Below are 20976 nucleotides of genomic sequence, written 5' to 3'. Positions count from 1 at the left end.
GAGCTTTAATTTTCACTCCTACCTTTTTGAGAATAGTTTTTTTTACTTGTTAAACAAAATCTCTTTCTCTAAGCAATTCTAATAACATAAAATAATTCTCACATTTTTGGGAGCATATAATATAGCTCAGTTTCTGAATTATTTATTTTTTCCAGTCATTATTGTTCATCTTCATCAAGGGTGTCAATAATTGCGGACCCCACTGTATTCCTACAGTTTAAGGTTAGTTAGTTAACCTGTCGTTAACTTGTAGTTGACCTGTGAGGTTAGTTAGCAATCGTTAACTCTTATACCGTAGTTAGCTAACTTGTATAGGTAGTTAACAGCAGCTAACCTGTATAGTTGGTTAACAGTAGTGTCCAGGTGTCCTCCAAACATGGCCATGTTGTACTGCCTCTCTGTCTCTGTAACCCTCAGTATCTGTTCTGGTGCTCGTAGTGCCACCGGTTGAAGTCGATGTTGAACGCCACAATGCTACCGGATGCCATGCCAGTGATGAGAGTCCTGGGGGAGGGGACACACATACACACAATACAGTATGTTCATCAACACAATGTACCTCTATATGACCCATTACTTTACTAACATAAACACAATAGGTGTGAGTGTGTATGTGTGTGAGTGAATGTGTGTCTGGTGTGTGTGTGTATGTATGTGTGTGAGGAAAGTGACGCTTGTGTATTGCTCCAAGGCAAGTGTGCTTTCAGAACCTTGCACTGCAATTTCGTTGTCTCTATGGCAACCGGTTCTATTTAAAGAAAACAAAGCTCACTGAACTGCGAACGTTCCATTTCCCCAAATGTACCCTGACAAGCATGAAACACACAGGCCCTTTCAGTGTTACAGCCTACATACCGCTCTACAACCACACAACACACACACACACACACACACACACACACACACACACACACACACACACACACACACACACACACACACACACACACACACACACACACACACACACACACACACACACACACACAAGCCATTGATCCTGTTGTAGAGGCAACCTGATTGGGTGGACAAACAGGACTAACCTCTGGTCGTGAGAGAGGTCCATGGCGCGGACACCAGCATCACAGCCTGGGTAGATGTAGAGTTGTTTGAAGTCACAGGCCTGCCACACCTCCACTACCCCGTTGTCTCCACCCGTCACCAGGTTCTGACCATCACTACTCAGCATAATGGCCTAGGGAGCACATCATAATAATTATATAATAATAAATCAAATAAATAACATAAAAATAAACAATAATAACGACATCATCTACCTCAAATCACAGCCTATGTAGTAAACTACTTTAGATATTTAGACCCTAGGCCCTATGTAATAAACTACTTTAGATATTTAGACCCTAGGCCCTATGTAGTAAACTACTTGAGATATTTAGACCCTAGGCCCTATGTAGTGCACTAAGTTTGAATACTGCTGTCCAGCAATGATTACATCTCTTTCACTTTGAAAATGTGGAGTAGGTTCTGTCGATCAGTGGAATCCCTCCCCAATTGAATCCCTTGTTTATATATCATTTTAAGACAGTAAAATGTGAAGACTGTGCAAGGCGTGTGTAGACTTTTACTAGGTACATATTGTGTCTGTGGTCTTACCCGTGTTGAGTCGTTGACCTCCATCTGAGCCAGCAGTTTTCCGTTGATGCTGAAGTTACAGAAGCGTCCTCTCTCGTAGCAGATGATACAGTGGCCCTCGCTGGACACCGATATGAGGCGGGGACACAGGCAGTTATCTGGGCCCTCCAGGGCCCGCAGCAGGTCCCCTGTTATAGTGTGGACCAGACACGGACCCTCTGGAGGGAGAGCAAGATAGAGTTACACACTAACACGCACGGACGAATGCACACACACTGTTTCAAGAATGTTACTCAACATTCCACTCCTAACTGAGATACTCAACATTCCACTCCTAAATGAGATAACTCAACTATTTACTGTGGCATGTGACATTACAATCCTATCAGCTAACTCACATACACTATATAAACAAAAGTATGTGGACACCCTTTCAAATTAGTGGATTGGGCTATTTCAGCCACACACGTTGCTGACAGGTGTATAAAATCGAGCACACAGCCATGCAATCTCCATAGACAAATATTGGCAGACGAATGGCCTTACTTAAGAGCTCAGTGACTTTCAACGTGGCACCGTCATTGGATGCCACCTTTCCAACAAGTCAGTTTATCAAATTTCTGCCCTGCTAGAGCTTCCACGGTCAACTGTAAGTGCTGCTATTGTGAAGTGGAAACATCTAGGAGCAACAACGACTCTGCCGCAAAGTGGTAGGCCACACAAGCTCACAGAAAGGGACCGCCAAGTGCTGAAGCGTGTAGCACGTAAAAATCGTCTGTCCTCGGTTGCAACACTCACTTCCGAGTTCCAAACTGCCACTGGAAGCAATGTCAGTACAATAAATGTTTATTGAGAGCTTCAAGACATGGGTTTCCATAGCCGAGCAGCCAAACACAAGACTAAGATCACCATGCGCAATGCCAAGCGTCAAATGGAGTGGTGTAAAGCTCGCCGCCATTAGACTCCTGAGCAGTGCACTACTTTGGAACAGAGCCATATGGGCCCTGGTCAAAAGAAGTGCACTACACAGGGAATAGAGTGCCATTTGTGACTCAGGCTGTCTCTGCTGACCTTTGGCTCCACTGATGACCAGTCCCAGCTCGGCACATACAGAGACACACACCACCTCATGGTCATGGCCGGTCAGCACAGCTCGCGGTGCCGGGTAGTCACCTGGAACACAACACAACAGTTGGGTTTTATTAAGAACAACATACCATGGCTTGGGATCGTTGCAACAGAGTGCACTTCACTGGAGGATGCGAAGAATGTAATGAACTAAGAACTTTCTGAAATAAGAGCATTCATCAGGACTCAAATGTGTTGTTATGTTGATAAATAACTGACCACAGACATTGTGAGAGTGACATCCACCCAGCTGCTGCCAGCGAGGTCCTGGTCAATTGTCATATAAATGTTGTGACGGCAGATCCTCCCCTTCCCCAACCACCCTCCCCTCACACTGTCCCATGATTGATGACGGCTGGGGGAGAGGCTAGTGAAGGGAGGTCCTGGACACCTGGAGTCTCTCCCCTTCTCGTCCCTCTCTCCTCTCCTCCCTTCTACTCCCTTCCACCCCTCTCTCCTCTCACCCCATGTCTTTTCCTTCCTCTCTCCTCTCATCCCTCTTTCTTCTCCCCTCTCCTCCCTTTCACCCCTCTCTCTTCTCCAGTCCCTTAGAGGGTAGGACCAGAGCAGACCTGCCAGTCCCAGGACAGTGTGAGGCCTCCAGAGAGATCACAGACTCATCCAGGTCACCTGCCCTACAAAAGATTCAATCAGCCTACACTGAGCCCCCCCCAGCCAGCCAACACAACCTCCCCACCCTGCCTCACATTGCAGTGGTATGGGCCGATTTGGGCCTGAGAGGCAGGCGGGGGATTGAGCTGGAAGTTATTTTAATGACTAGGGGCCTCATTTATCAAGAATGCTAAATTCTGAGCAATGGATAAATGATAGCCTAATATTTGTTGTGTAGCGGGAATAAAAGTCTACATGAGATCTCCTTACCAATGGCAAATGCATCTGTTTCATCATTAGGCATATGTTTTAATGTTTTTATTAGCCTACCATTATTATCATTCCTGTGCATCAAACGCCTCCATTTTCCTCAAAAGAACAATATTTGCTTGCAATACAGTTGATCAACCACTAGACGTGGTGAATACTCATGATCTGAGATTTGCAGGGAGATAAGCAAAGTTTCCCATCAAGTTCAACATTGATAAATGTTGATAAAACACCTTTGTGGGAAAACTGGCGCAGGCAAGGTTTAGTCTTTTCTGTGCACTGACTGGGCACGGACCTTTGATAAATGTTGATAAAACACCTTTGTGGGAAAACTGGCGCAGGCAAGGTTTAGTCTTTTCTGTGCACTGACTGGGCACGGACCTTTGATAAATGTTGATAAAACACCTTTGTGGGAAAACTGGCGCAGGCAAGGTTTAGTCTTTTCTGTGCACTGACTGGGCACGGACCTTTGATAAATGAGGCCTGAGGTGTTTAAGGACACATGCAGGCTGATGCACATTAGAGGGCACTGTTCTCTTCCTGCCAAGGGTTACAACATCTTCAACTCTGTCAAATATGAATCATATAATACTCTCCTACCTAGATTGCTGTGAACTGAAGTCTGACAAAAAGTATTATTGTTCATCTTAAAATTGTATCATAAATTATGATTTATTAACTGCTTTATTAATAATACAACTAAATAGCTCATATACAGTACCGGTCAAAAGTTTGGACACGCATACTCGTTCAAGGGTAATTCTTATTTTTTTAAACTATTTTCTACAATGTAGAATAATAGTGAAGACATTAAAACTATGAAATAACACATATGGAATCATGTAGTAACCAAATCAAAATATATTTTATATTTGAGATTCTTCAAAGTAGCCAACCTTTGCCTTGATGACAGCTTTGCACACTCTTGGCATTCTCAGAACCAGCTTCATGAGGTAGTCACCTGGAATGCATTTCACTTAAACAGGTGTGCCTTGTTAAAAGTTCATTTGTGGAATTTCTTTCCTTCTAATGCATTTGAGCCAATCACTTGTGTTGTAACAAGGTACGGGTGGTATACAGAAGAAAGCCCTATTTGGTAAAAGACCAAGTCCATATTATGGCATGAACAGCTCAAATAAGCAAAGAGAAACGACAGTCCATCATTACTTTAAGACATGAAGATCAGCCAAAATTTCAAGAACTTTGAACGTTTCTTCAAGTGCAGTCGCAAAAACCATCAAGCGCTATGATGAAACTGGCTCTCATGAGGACCACCACAGGAAAGGAAGACACAGAGTTAACTCTGCTGCAGCAGAGGATAAGTTCATTAGAGTTACCAGCCTCAGAAATTGCAGCCCAAATAAATGCTTCACAGAGTTCAAGTAACAGACACATCTCAACATCAACTGTTCAGAGGAGACTGTGTGAGTCAGGCCTTCATGGTCAAATTGCTGCAAAGAAACCACTACTAAATGACACCAATAAGAAGAAGAGACTTGCTTGGGCCAAGAAACATGAGCAATGGACATTAGACTGGTGGAAGTCTTTTGGTGTGATGAGTCCAAATTTGAGATTTTTGGTTCCAACCGCTGTGTCTTTGTGAGATGCAGAGTAGGTGAACGGATGATCTCCGCATGTGTGGTTCCCACCATGAAGCATGGAGGAGGAGGTGAGATGGTGCATTGCTGGTGACACTGTCTGTGATTTATTTAGAATTTAAGGCACACTTAACCAGCATGGCTACAACAGCATTCTGCAGTGATACGCCATCCCATCTGGTTGCGCTTAGTGGGACTATCATTTGTTTTTCAACAGGACAATGACCCAAAACACACCTCCAGGCTGTGTAAGGGCTATTTGACCAAGAAGGAGAGTGATGGAGTGTTGCATCAGATGACCTTGCCTCCACAATCACCTGACCTCAACATTTACATTTTTACATTTTAGTCATTTAGCAGACGCTCTTATCCAGAGCGACTTACAGTAGAGTGCATACATTTTATTACATTTTTACATACTGAGACAAGGATATCCCTACCGGCCAAACCCTCCCTAACCCGGACGACGCTATGCCAATTGTGCGTCGCCCCACGGACCTCCCGGTTGCGGCCGGCTGCGACAGAGCCTGGGCGCGAACCCAGCCCAGCCTGGGCGCGAACCCAGAGACTCTGGTGGCGCAGCTAGCACTGCGATGCAGTGCCCTAGACCACTGCGCCACCCGGGAGTAACCCAATTGAGATGGTTTGGGATGACTTGGACAGCAGAGTGAAGGAAAAGCAGCCAACAATTGAAAATGATATGTAGGAACTGCTTCAAGACTGTTGGAAAAGCATTCCAGGTGAAGCTGGTTGAGAGAATACCAAGAGTGTGCAAAGCTGTCATCAAGGCAAAGGGTGGCTACTTTGAAGAATCTAAAATCTAAAATATATTTTAATTTGTTAAACACTTTTTTGGTTACTACATGACTCCATATGTGTTACTTCATAGTTTTGATGTCTTCACTATTATTTTACAATTTAGAAAAAGTTCAAATAAAGAAAAACCCTTGAATGAGTAGGTGTGTCCAAACCTTTGACTGGTACTGTAGGTAGCTACTGAAGACCACTATGTGTTTCATCTATAGTGAAGAACTTATTAAATGTTCACTCTGAAAAAACTGATATCAAACATCCTGGTTTGATTGATATGGAATATGATTAGTTTAAGTTCTCTCCATAGAAGAAACCTTCCTTTGTTAGGAAGGTGCACAGTACAGTAAGCAGTGTGTATGTGTGTGTGTGTGTACCATGGGAGTGTTTTCTCCTGCAGTATAGTGCTGCGGCACCCTCTATTAATTGGAACAAACCAAGCTGAAATTCTTAATTATCTTCAGAAAAGATCATGAGAAAAACACTCACCTCAACCACAGCCCCATGTGACACCAGTTCATGCACAGTACACACAAATACATTACATATACAAACACGCACACACACACACACACACACACACACACACACACACACACACACACACACACACACACACACACACACACACACACACACACACACACACACACACACACACACACACACACACACACACACACACACACACACACTCACACACTGTTATTGTGTCCAAGTCAGACAAATTATGAAGTGGTTGTTTTGAACACAGATAATTAGTGAGTATGAGGAACTAAGTGAGAAGAGCAGCAGAAATCAAATCACACTGGAGCTGAATAGCAAGACATCTGGAGTATTTTACTGGAACGCAAGTAACACACACATATAGGTGCACATACAGTAGATGCTTCTCCCTGTCAGGGCCGGCGTTATGTGTGTTCTCCCTGTCTCTGTATGTGTACACCATGTATCTGATGCTGTCTGGACAAAAGGAGTATGGCATGTCATACTTTTTCTGGCCTGACAGCATCAGATACATGGGCTACATACAGTAAGACAGAGGGGTGCTGTTTCGCTCGCTAGTTTCTGCAGCGAGGAATAAGCCCAATGCGTTTCTATGGGCACAATATGCAGAACTAAACTTGTTGAAAGACATTATATACAGATCTCTGGTTTCAGCCACTTGAAAATTAGAAAGGAAAGTTGACGGGTGCACAGTGCACTGTTCGGATGCTGGCTTCCCCTAAAGTAAATTGATGTTTTGACAAAATTATATAATTACTCCTGTCTAAATAAAATAATTCAAAAGACTTTACCAGAGAGCTTGACTTAGCCACAGAGGATCATTGGCTCTTTCTTTTTAAATAGCCTGTGCTTATTTGCGAAGCCAGAATTCGTGCAGCGTGCGCGGCTATAGGCCTAGGTGAACATTGAGTTGCGTCTGTCAGTGAATAGCATCTCAAATGTGTTTAGATAATGTGTCTTGAGTACAAGAAGAAGGGGCATGCACTAAACTCTACAGAATGTGCTCTGCTGTCTCTTGCCAAATCTTGGACATTCATTGTTTCATTGTGTGAATTGTTTGCCCTTTGATTGTTTATTTATATAAATTCAACATTACATACACTACCGTTCAAAAGTTTGGGGTCACTTAGAAAGGTCCTTGTTTTTGAAAGAAAAGCAAATCTTTTGTCCATTAAAATAACATAAAATTGATCAGTGTAGACATTGTTAATGTGGTAAATGACTATTGCAGCTGGAAGCGGCTGATTTTTTATGGAATATCTACATAGGCGTACAGAGGCCCATTATCAGCAACCATCACTCCTGTGTTCCAATGGCACGTTGTGTTAGTTAATCCAGGTTTATAATTTTAAAAGGCAACTTGATCGTTAGAAAACCCTTTTGTAATTATGTTAGCACAGCTGAAAACTGTTGTTCTGATTAAAGAAGCAATAAAACTGGCCTTCTTTAGACTAGTTGAGTATCTGGAGCATCAGCATTTGTGGGTTCGATTACAGGTTCAAAATGGCCAGAAACAAAAAACTTTTTTCTGAAACTCGTCAGTCTATTCTTGTTCTGAGAAATGAAGGCTATTCCATGCGAGAAATTGACAAGAAACTGAAGATCTTGTACAAGTGTACTACTCCCTTCATAGAACAGCGCAAACTGGCTCTCACCAGAATAGAAAGAGGAGTGGGAGGCCCCGGTGCACAACTGAGCAAGAAGACAAGTACATTAGAGCGTCAAGTTTGAGAAACAGATCCCTCACAAGTCCTCAACTGGCAGCTTTATTAAATAGTACCCGCAAAACACCAGTCTCAACGTCAACAGTGAAGAGGCGACTCCGGGATGCTGGCCTTCCAGGCAGAGTTGCAAAGAAAAAGCCATATCTCAGACTGGCCAATAAAAAGAAAAGATTAAGATGGACAAAAGAACACAGACACAGTACAGAGGAACTCTGCCTAGAAGGCCAGCATCCCGGAGTCGCCTGTTCACTGTTGACGTTGAGATTTTTTGCATTTTAATTCAGGTTTTTTGATTAACCACATGACAATAATTTTGAGAAACTAAAACAGTATTATTGAAGTGAAGGTGTTCCACAAAAATGCGCATACATGTTTTAAATAACTGGCACACAGATAGGTAGAAATCATAAGATAAATTGTAAACTTCCCCAAACTTGAAACTCACAAGCTGCCTATGGTCTTTATTGTAACACACATGAACAACATTTGAAGAAAAAAACGGGCCTGCCTATAGAAATCAAATGGCAGTCCAACTGATTCATTCTGGCGCCAGCCCTGCTCACTGTCTCTGTCCATCATTCCATAACAAGAGTGGAAACTAGAATTTTCACTGCTGATCAAAGAATGCTTTTAATAATATAATAATCTACCTTAATGAACTACAGCTCCACAATGAGGTGCTGTAATTAATTTGAGCTGATATGAAGAGCTTCCTCTCTCTACCCTTGGACAGAGGGCAACTACTGGCTACAGCTCATGGACAGGACTGTTACACTGTGTGTCTGTGTGTGTGTGTATGTCTGTCTCTGTCTGTTTGTGTGTGTGTGTATGTGAGTGTGTGTTCTGACTTACTGTTGTTGGGGTTGTCTCCTATGATGTGGTGTCGTCCACTCCAGTACCACAGTAGCAGAGTAGCGTCTCTGGACCCTGACACGATGTAGCAGTCTCCCCCGATATAGCTCTCTGACCGGGCCAGACACGTCACCACGTCCCAGTGGCCAAACACTATCTGGGTCAGCTTACCTGCAGCACAGAGAGAGCAATATAAAGTATTGTAGACATAAAGTAGTATTAAGGTACCAGTATTATACAGTCTGTACTATTATCTGGGTCAGCTTACCTGCACAGAGACAGTATTATGATTTAAACCTTTGTGTCTAGGCCTACTGTGTGGAAGTAGTACAGTGTAAGTAGTACAGTGTAATATAGTAGTAGTATAGTACTACAGTAGTATAATAGTAGTATTATGGTGGTACTATAGTAGCTAGAAGTACCATGGTAGTTAGTATTACCTGTCTCGGTGGAGTAGACTCTGAAACTCTTGTCCCAGAAGCCACAGACCAGGATGTAGCGGTTGTCGGCGGTAACCACGAAGCAGTGTGTGTTGATCTGGATGCTCTGATCCACCAGGTCTGTAATCTGACGCTTGTTACTCCCAGAGTTGTTGGCTACACACCCACACAGAGGGATAACTTAGTTAGTATTCAGTACAATGATCTGGCCTGGCCTCAGGGTTACACTCACCAATCAGAGGGATAACTTAGTTAGTATTCAGTACAATGGTCTGGCCTGGCCTCAGGGTTACACTCACCAATCAGAGGGATAACTTAGTTAGTATTCAGTACAATGGTCTGGCCTGGCCTCAGGGTTACACTCACCAATCAGAGGGATAACTTAGTTAGTATTCAGTACAATGGTCTGGCCTGGCCTCAGGGTTACACTCACCAATCAGAGGGATAACTTAGTTAGTATTCAGTACAATGGTCTGGCCTGGCCTGGCCTCAGGGTTACACTCACCAATCAGAGGGTCCATCTCTATGGGCAGGTGGTGGGCCTGTTCCAGGGAGTAACCTGGCGCTCCTCTCAAACCTGGAAACACACACACACATTTCACATGTATGTCACACAAGCAGGTACGCACGCACGCACGCACGCACGCACGCACGCACGCACGCACGCACGCACGCACGCACGCACGCACGCACGCACGCACGCACGCACGCACGCACGCACGCACGCACGCACACACACACACACACACACACACACACACACACACACACACACACACACAGAGCACCTGCTCCATGGTCAGAGGTTGGTTCATGAAGGTTTCCATGAAGCTTATTGATTTCAGTTCCTGACTGTCAGGCTGAGTAGAGCTATGATCCCCTGGAGGGCAGAAACACAGCAGCATGCTGGGAATATGAAGCCCTTATTATTCTGCTCATTATTGTTGGAACCCAGAACCCTTTTCTTCTCTCCAACAGAAGAACATTGGAGTTGCAGCTGTGGTCCTTAACAACAGAATGTAAGGCTCCACTCTGGTCCTCAACTCGGTGTGTGTGTGTGTGTGTGTGTGTGTGTGTGTGTGTGTGTGTGTGTGTGTGTGTGTGTGTGTGTGTGTGTGTGTGTGTGTGTGTGTGTGTGTGTGTGTGTGTGTGTGTGTGTGTGTGTGTGTGTGTGTGCGCGCTCCGGTGACAGATGTGGAAGTGTGAAGAGAATCTGGTGCAGTTGCAGCCTAATTTCCCAGTAAGCTTTCAGGTGACCCTTGATCCTGAGGTGAGTTTGGTTCCTGAGAAGTGTGCATGTGTGTGTGTGTGTTTGTGTTTGTGCGTGCGTATATGTGTGTGTGTGTATGTGTGCGCCTGCGTGCGTGTGTGTGCGTTTTTTTCTTTGGAGCGTTGGGGGGTAATGTTGTTCACACATGCCTGAGGACCAACATGTGGAAGCACTCTGTCGCTCTTTACCTGACCAAGGGGTGTAGCAGGGTGGCTTGACTTTAACATTAACCTGAAGACTGTTATTTATCTAACTACCTAAATATGTTTAATTGTTAGCCTATTCAATTAATCGTGTAACAATTAACTCATTAGGATTTGGGCGGTTCTTTAAAGAGTTACCATCTCCCGAATTAAACTCTAAAGGTCTTTACCTGTCACGTCTATAAACAGTCAACTTATTCATCGTAACCTTGTATCATGTCATTATTCTGAACAACCTCCTTGCATCTGCAAAAACCAGAGCCTTACCTATTCAGTACAACACAAGTTGATTTCATTATTTATTTACTAGCTAATTAAATGGTAACACAGGATAAACATACACACTTTATACGTTAAAAACAGGTCCCTAGCGGAATGACAACAATATGGCTGCTTGTTATAAAAGAGATGGAGGGATGGGGGGCAAAGATGGACAGAGACACTTAACCTTGGTACATTTAGAAACTACTCTCACTTACAGTAATCATATACTTTGCACACGAACCGCCACCCTCTTTGAGCAAGAAATCATGAATGTATTTACATGAAATGCCGGATCTCTCTCGGTGGACAGGGCCTTGGAAAGGGGGTTGGGCCTTTACGTGGCACGCTTGTACGGCTCTGATTGTTCCAAAATGGTTCCAACAAGTCTTCTACTGTTGTTCTTCTCTGTAGTTTCCGGTATCTGGTGACTTGTCGTGTAGTCCTGAACAGAACTACAATAGATTTTTCTTCCATTCACTCCTGAAGATGCTTCTTTGAAGATAGGCTAGCCAGCCGGGTTGATGGTTCCCAGTGGGGTTGTGAGAGTAACGTAATACGATGGTTTGAGCAAAGTAACGTTAGTAGAATGGTCCCACTTAAATTTGCTTTCGAGGATACTTTACTTAGGACAGCTAATCAGCCGTACCAGTGATTGTCCGAGAGGTGAGTTTATCGTCTCTACCTCGTGTTGAGATTCAAAGTTCAGACTTTAAATGTGCAGCTGCATCTCAACATTTTTCTGGTCTGACATGTTAATTCTTAACCCAGTTTGTTCGAAAGGACGGTTCTATCAGGCTGACACGCTCTCTGACCTCACTCAGGGGCGTGACTTGTCACTGTGCAAAGTTTATGTAACACAATTATCTCTTATGGCTCCTAAAATGGTTTGTCCAGACCCAGGCTGCTACAGACCCAGGCTGCTAGAGACCCAGGCTGCTAGAGACCCAGACTGCTACAGACCCAGGCTGTTACAGACCCAGACTGCTACAGACCCAGGCTGCTACAGACCCAGGCTGTTACAGACCCAGACTGCTACAGACCCAGACTGCTACAGACCCAGGCTGTTACAGACCCAGGCTGCTACAGACCCAGGCTGTTACAGACCCAGGCTGCTACAGACCCAGGCTGCTACAGACCCAGGCTGCTACAGACCCAGGCTGTTACAGACCCAGGCTGCTACAGACCCAGGCTGCTACAGACCCAGGCTGTTACAGACCCAGGCTGTATAGGTTAGCCCTGGTTGGTAAGGAGGGGTTTTACAGGGCCACTGCTGTGGTAGGTAGCACATGTGGTGGAACACGCAATTAGTTTTACAAGAGCATGTGTGTTCTGGCCTATGAGTGTGTGTGTGTGTGTGTGTGTGTGTGTGTGTGTGTGTGTGTGTGTGTGTGTGTGTGTGTGTGTGTGTGTGTGTGTGTGTGTGTGTGTGTGTGTGTGTGTGTGTGTGTGTGTGTGCGCATATACACTACCGTTCATAGTTTTGGGTCACTTAGAAATGTCCTTGTTTTTGAAAGAAAAGCACATTTTATGTCCATTAAAATAACATCAAATTGATCAGAAATACAGTGTAGACATTGTTAGTGTTGTAAATGACTATTGTAGCTGGAAACGGCAGATTTTTTATGGAATATCTACATATGCGTACAGAGGCCCAATATCAGCAACCATCACTCCTGTGTTCCAATGGCACGATGTGTTAGCTAATCCAAGTTGATCATTTTAAAAGGCTAATTGATCATTAGAAAACCCTTTTGCAATTATGTTAGCACAGCTGAAAACTGTTGTTCTGATTAAAGAAGCAATAATACTGGCCTTTAAACTAGTTGAGTATCTGGGGCATCAGCACTTGTGGGTTCGATTACAGGTCATTTACAACACTAACAATGTCTACACTGTATTTCTGATCAATTTTATGTTATTTTAATGGACAAAAAATGTGCTTCTCTTTCAAAAACAAGGACATTTCTAAGTGACCCCCAAACTTTTGAACGGTAGGGTATGTGTGTTCTGGTCTGTGCTTTCTGGCCTCTGTGTGTGTGTAGTACCCTCACCGACAGTGTTGTGCCAGCGGTTGACAGCGAACAGTCTGCTGCAGGTGACGGTGACAGCGGCAGGGACAGAGAGGTGTGGCAGGGTGTTGGCTGCTACGTGTGTCACCGGGGAGTTGGAGGGAAACTTCAGTACCATGATCACATCCTGCTGCATCTGGTCCTTGAACATCAGAGGGCTCTGGGGAAGGAAACACTATTGAGTAGAAGAGAGAAGAAGAGAGGGAGTGTGGAGGATGGAGGATGGAGGGATGGAGGAGGATGAGGAGAGAGAAGGGGACAGAATGGAGAGAGGTAATTAGTGTGGAGGTAAAATAGGTTTCAGACACAGAAGAGCTGCATGTACATGGTGGAGGAAGAGGAGGAGAGGAGGAGGAAGAGGGGAGGGAGGAGGGGTCAGTCAGACATACAGACATACATACAGACATATAGGCAGACACACATACACAAATACAGACAGACAGACAGGGGTTAGAAACATGAGATGGAATTGTTGTTTATAGTACATGAAACATCAGTATCTTCACTTGCAAGCAAAGTCGGGGCAACATTTTCCTAATGCTAAATAATGTAGGTAATTCTTGTACTTTGCACAATTATTTTGCACTACAAAAATGTGGCCCTCAGTTTAGTTGACTGTATGGGGATAGTAAAAAGGACTAAACCAACAACACGTCAGACACATCAGACGGCTGTGGTAGAACTGGGTCAGTAGGGGGCACTCTTCCCTCTGCTCTACACAATAGACACATCAACTCTTCATTCAATGGAGCCATTGGAAATATGTTGGAAGCAATGGGGACTGGGGAGTTGAAATGGGGAGTGGGTACAAGGAGTGGAGGACATGGTAGAGAAGAGAGCATAGAGAAACCTATTGGCAAAATATTCTCTCTCCCACGATGGAGAGATGGGACTGCCACACACACCACAAAGACAACATACAAACACACACACACACACACACACACACACACACACACACACACACACACACACACACACACACACACACACACACACACACACACACACACACACACACACACACACACACACACACACAAAAGCACAAATGCGCACACACACATGCACAGACACACTTGCATGGATACACACGCACACAGATAGACAGAGACGCAGTGGAGAGAATTTTTCCAGCATGCCGTGTGTCTCACCAGGTGCATGGCCGAGCTGCGAGGAGGATGTGGCTCAATGAGCAACTGAGACGGAGTCTGTCCAACAATCAGAATCTGCTTCTCCATCGCCTGAGGAGAGAGGAGAGACAGAAAGGGAGGGAGATAGGGAGAGGAGAGGAGGTAGGGAGATAGGGAGAGGAGAGGAGAGAGGGAGGATAAAGAGAGCAAGGGGGAGAGAGAGAGAGAGAGAGAGAGGGAGAGCGAGCGAGCAGGAAGGCGGGGGAGAAAGAGGGGGAGAAAGAGAGAGAGACAGCAGGAAGGCGGGGAAGAGAGAGAGGGAGAGAGAGGGAGAGAGGGAGGGAGAGCGAGAGAGGGAGGGAGGATAGAGAGAGCAAGGGGGAGAAAGAGAGAGAGAGAGAGAGAGAGAGAGAGAGCGAGCGAGCAGGAAGGCGGGGGAGAGAGGGAGTAACAATGATAGAGAGGAAGAGAGAGGGGAGGGCAGGGGAGGGGGAGAGGGTAGAGAGAGAGACAGAGAAAGGGGGAGGAGAGGGGGAGGAGAGAAATAATAGCGAGAGGGGGAGACAGAGAGAGAAGAAAGATGAGAGAGAGAGGAAGAGGAGAGAAAGAGAGAGAGACCTGCTGTCACTATCAATTTTCATCAAAGTGATGGGTCAATGCGTTATTTGACAATGCAAGCAAATCCCAACTCAGCCGTGCCTCCGAGAAGGGTGGTCGTAGAGGGAGGAGAGGGGTGCACTCCCAATCCGCCTGGGTGCTCCCCCTCCCCCTTCCTCCCCCTTTCCTCCCCCCTCAGCCTGCAGAGTCATCCAAGTGTTAGTATGGAAGAGACAACCCTTTCCCTATTAACATGCTTCAGTTAACCATTCACATCCCCATCCCGGGACCCTCCACACTAACGCTAACCTGGACTGACATGATGCTAGGACTGCAGCAGGCCCCACATCCATGTTATTGTGCCTGGAACAAAGGCAGAGAGCAAACACACACACATGCAGGCACACACAAATCACACACAGTACTAGACAGTACACACCACTCAGTATCTACAGCTTCCATTGGCAACCACATGCCACAGTGGAAGCAGTGTGTTCTGGGTAGAAGATGATTCTTAGCCAGGACCGTCTACCCATAATCACCGGGTCACTTCCCATCATGCATAGCACCAGATAGGTGAGGATCCCTGGTCAGTTGAACATGGATGTTTCCCGTGAGTCGTTGGGCGGCGAACACATTTGGCAACCATTATCAGTCAGTGGCTCTTTACTATGCAGTCAGTCAAGTAATAACCTAGTCCCATTATAGCTATTTTAGGTGAGGGCTGGGGTGAGGGTCACCAGTCTGTACACATAATGAAATCTGAGCCAGAGATCTGAAAGAACCAGAGGGCCATGTGGAAAACATCAGCCTTTCTTCTGACCATTCATTCTATTCCAGAAAAATGTACGGAATAATTCCTTCTTTTGACTCTCCCGGAGAACCTTAGCTGTGTACAAGGTGCTCTATTTCTACAGGCAAAGAAAGAATGCGAGCAGAAAGCGCAGCGAGAAAGGGAGAGAAAAAGAGCAGGGAGAGAGAGAGAGAGAGCGGTGATCTGAAGCACATGTTTTCTCCCGACCATCACAACAACATGCTAATAGCTCTAATACTCTCTGCGGTCAGTGTGTCAGAAAGTCACGTGCATCTCAAACAGCCATCCTGAAGACTTAACAGGCAGTTCATTCATTTACGACCCGCCTGCTTTAAGGCCCTGCCTGTCTTTTGGCTGATAAGTGACACGTATTGTGTAACTATCTGCTGATGTAGCTCCCAGCAACAACCAACCTGCCTGGATGAACACACAGGTATATCAGCAGCTATCACCTGGCTTGGGGGGTGACAGACAGACAGACAGACAGACAGACAGACAGACAGACAGACAGACAGACAGACAGACAGACAGACAGACAGACAGACAGACAGACAGACAGACAGACAGACAGACAGACAGACAGACAGACAGACAGACAGACAGACAGACAGGTATAATACGTGGTATAGTACTGACTCATCGTACCTGGGAAGTGGGAACTAACTAACACCTGTTCATCAACACCTTAACACCCACATAGAATGAATGCTCCACACACCAAATCAACACGGTTGGGTCATACTAATAGATTGTGTTTTTCCGTAGTTCTTAATTATCACATAATTAAATTCTAAAGGATCTATAAGAAACATTTAAGAACAAACATTAACCAAGGCACTACACGCACCCACACAAAGCCAAAATATATGTTTTGAATTCCATCCTTTCATACACTATTAAAACCTTGTTGTGAGGTTAACACGTTATGAAGTTAACATTTCCCATTGTCATTGGAACAATGTTAGTGACTTTGAGATGAGCCCGTGTGGATCGGCTGTAGGTAATCCTTTCACCACAGACAGAAGTTAGCCTGAAGTGTCTCTGGGAATGACCGTCTCTGAGTTGACATGTGAACTACTGTATGTAGAAGTACACCGGCTTGTCTCTAACAATGTTGTCACAGCCACAGCTACCATCACCAGTAATCTGTGTCTTTTAAGTTATGTATAGCTTATCAAGGGATCTTCTTATAGTTGAGGTCAACTATTTAAACAATAGCATGCCAGGGCTGCTACTATGGCTAGGTGACTGCAGTAAGCATTAATGAAAGCAGCTTCAAAGCTTCTGTCATTAGGAGAACACCTTCATTGGGCTAGCACACATCCCCCACATGTTGTTTGTCCCTTCAATAGGCAGTAATGGGCCTTCTAACTGGAGGCTGTGTGACTGGCTGTCTGCAGGAGAACAGCCTCACTGATGAATAATTTGTCTGTTTGTGTCTGAGTGACACAGCAGGGTCTGTATCAGGGGGCTGCTGTCATGTTTTCCATATGAGAAGGCTGTCAGGATCGACATCAAGGCTGCAGTAGGACTCCTGTTCCAGCAGCGCGCCCAGTAGACCTGTCACTGTGCCCTCAGCCAACCACGGCCCGGACACCTGTCTTAGCCAACCACGTCCCGGGCGGCCCGGACAGCCCAAACGCATGTAACAGCAGCAGCCATCAGCTAGTCTAATCTGACACCGAGTCAGATGAATCATTATCTTTCAAATTGACTTTCTAATTCCTTGACATTTTAATGCCATAATTGCAGCGGTTAATGTCAGCGCTGCGGTTGCACCTGTCAGACAGGTATGAACCAGAATCTGCCTGAAGCCAATCAACACATCCGAAAATGTTCTGGAGCCAATCAACACATCCCAGAATGTTTTGGAGCCAATCAGCACATCCCAGAATGTTATGGAGCCAATCACCACATCTCAGAATGTTATGGAGCCAATCAGCACATCCACTCAGAATGGCTGACTGACTGGCTTGCTGACTAACTGACAGGCTGGCTGGGTCAGCTAAAAGAAAACTATGTTGGGATCCTTTGACTGGGAGCAGCTCCACACATGGCTGCCACCTTATTTCCACCAATACACAGAATCCCACTACTTCCACCATTATCAGGCGAATCGATACTTGTTGTGCGTGCCAAAAAACAGCCTTTTCCCATAGGGCTCTGGTCAAAAGCACTGCACTGTGTAGGGAATAGAGTGCCATTTGGGATGCAGATTTGATGTTTATCTCTAATTGTAGTGCTTGAGAAAGAAGGTCTGTTATCTGAAGCATTGAACTCTTTCTTCCTTCCGCTACATAACATCTCTCACAGACTCACTTGTTATTCTGCAGACTTGACCTTAGGTTCCTGTCTCTGAGTTAATGACAGGCAGTAATGAATTCACCTGCTATGGAGTAAAAATAAAACGATCTGACGAAGGCATCAAGGTATTCAGGCGTACCTTCTTTAGTACTTATCATATCTGTTGCATTTAGCTGAGCTAAGTCCTCCCTCCAACACACACAGACACACAGACCCATGTTAGAAAGGACACAGCATCAACTGGCCACCACCATTAGGCAGTATGAAGCTACACAGTCAGCTCCCATCCCAACACTATCGCCTCGCAGGGTGGCAGACAGACAGCTTCCAAAACCTCACAGCCGGATGACTCCAATAATTGCCATTGTCTGAAAAAGCCTGAGAGGAAATAATGAAAACCAAAGCCGTTGTCCATATTGTTTGGTAATTAGGCAGCTGAGTGATTTGCATAGTGGTCACTTGATAGATAAAGGCGGCCCGGGAAGTGACGGGATATAAATGAGTTGTTTTGCAGACGGCAGATGGTGGATATCACAGGGAGAGGAGATCACACTGGAAACACCACACTGCTGCTGCATGCCAGCTGCTATTGCTGTAGTCTCAGCTCCCCTCCTCCTCCTCCTCCTCTCGACCGCTCTACCTCCCTCTCTCTCTACCTCAACCTCCCCTTCTCTCTCCTTCTCTCTCTCTACCTCCCTCTATCTCTATCTTCTTCTCTCCCTTCCTCTCCCACTCTCTCTCTCTAAATCCCTCACTCTCTACCTCCTCCTCTCTCTCTCTCCCTCTCGCTCTACTTTTCTCTCTCTCTACCTCCACCTCTCTCTACCTCCACCTCTCTCTACCTCTCTCCATTTCTCTCTTCCTCACCCTCTCCCTCTACCTCCTCCCCTCTCTCTCTCTCTCTGCAATTAAGCTATTCACAGCTTCCTCCTGCTCAGAGAACAGCTCAGATCTAGTCAATTAATGAAATGTAAATGAGAGGATTCACTCCCATGTCTATTCACAAGATGACCCATAGATAATTTTTATCAAACAACACTTCAGACTAACATTCATTGACCTGGGTGTGAATGTGAGTGAGTGAGTGAGTGAGTGAGTGAGTGAGTGAGTGAGTGAGTGAGTGAGTGAGTGAGTGAGTGAGTGAGTGAGTGAGTGAGTGAGTGAGTGAGTGAGTGAGTGAGTGAGTGAGTGAGTGAGTGAGTGAGTGAGTGAGTGAGTGAGTGAGTGAGTGAGTGAGTGAGTGAGTGAGTGAGTGAGTGAGTGAGTGAGTGAGTGAGCGTGCGGGTCTGCAGTAGTATAGGGGCAAAACAGAATAATGTCAATAGTAAATGGAGTGAATGAGAGATAGAAAATCAAAATACCTTTGACTTTGTACTGTATTGATCATGTATTTGCAACAACTATACTGTAAACCCATATCTGTGTGTACTCTGTATGTGTTTTATGCAGTTGTTGTCATCTATATCATGTTGTCTGTAAATGTTTATGGTTTAATATCTTTAATGCGAGACAAATTCCAGTGAAATACCAAATAAATGAAGTGAACTGAACCTGGATAGACAGAAGCTGCAGTATCTGTCTATGCTGGAGCTGGGTAGATGGGATGGTTGGGGTGAGGGGGTGTTTGGTGTCCATGGTGACAGTGACGTGCGTATCGTAGCATGTCGTGTCATGGCGTACCTCTCTGAGGGCGGGGTCAGTGATGCTGTCCAGGCTGACGGAACCCTCGTAGGTCAGGTGGTGAAAGACATTGAGGGCGCGCACCGCCTCGGGCCCACGCTGCTTGTAGCCGAAAATAAGGTCAACCCACTGATGCAGCTGACATGACACAAACTCACTTTCCAGGGCCTGTCAGAACACACAGACACAGGCAGCGGGGTTAGAGGGGAAAGGCACCCGGCAGCATGAAAACACACACAGTAAACACACAGTACACATAACACACACAACACAACACATGCAGGGTGAGTAGAGGATAAAGGCACCCGGCAGCATGAAAACACACACAGTAAACACACAACAATACACACATCGGAAACAATAACACACACCACACAACCCAACACAAGTTACACTACACACACAGTCAATGTTACTGTACATACAACTGACAACATCACTGCACTGCTCAACACATAAACCTCACTGCACTAGTTGTTGTAAAACAGGGGGAAAACTACTATTGAACCTAAAGCATTCAGTGATAATATGGAATCCTGAGTTTTGATAGCAGCTATTCTCTCTCCAGCCAGACTGTGAAAAAACTCCATCCCAAATGGCACCCTATTCCCTATATAGTGCACTACTTTTGACCACGCTCTTATCAAAAGTAGTGCACTAGCTGTATAGGGAATAGGGTGCTTGTCACGTTCCTGACCGGTTTTCTGTTATTTTGTATGTGTTTGACGGTCAGGGCGTGAGTTTGGGTGGGTAGTCTATGTTATGTGTTTCTATGTTGTTAAAGGGTGACCTGATATGGTTCTCAATTAGAGGCAGGTGGTTTTCATTTCCTCTGATTGAGCCATATTAAGGTAGGTGTTTTCACATTGATTGTTGTGGGTGGTTGTCTCCTGTGTCTGTGTTTGTCGCGCCATACGGGACTGTTTCGGTTTGTTTGTCAGTTCGTTCTTTTGTGTAGTCATTTTTCCTGTTCGTGAGTTCTTCATTTTATGTAAGTTCGCATGTCCAGGTCTGTCTACTCCGTTTTGTTATTTTGTTAGTTATTCAAGTTAGTTCGTTTTTTGTCTTGTTAAAGAAATTCATTATGTCCTATTCCAACGCTGCATTT

The 20976-nt window shown here is 45.2% G+C and overlaps 1 pseudogene; it reads right to left on the bottom strand.

The window, feature by feature from the left end:
- Positions 1 to 413: 413 nt before the first annotated feature.
- Positions 414 to 20976, bottom strand: part of LOC120018583 — a 300249-nt pseudogene continuing 279686 nt past the window's right edge.

This window comes from Salvelinus namaycush, chromosome 23, assembly GCF_016432855.1.
Source record: "Salvelinus namaycush isolate Seneca chromosome 23, SaNama_1.0, whole genome shotgun sequence".
NCBI classification, from domain to species: domain Eukaryota; kingdom Metazoa; phylum Chordata; class Actinopteri; order Salmoniformes; family Salmonidae; genus Salvelinus; species Salvelinus namaycush.
The sequence above is the reverse complement of the archived record's forward strand: the minus strand, read 5'-3'. Positions and strand labels throughout refer to the sequence as shown.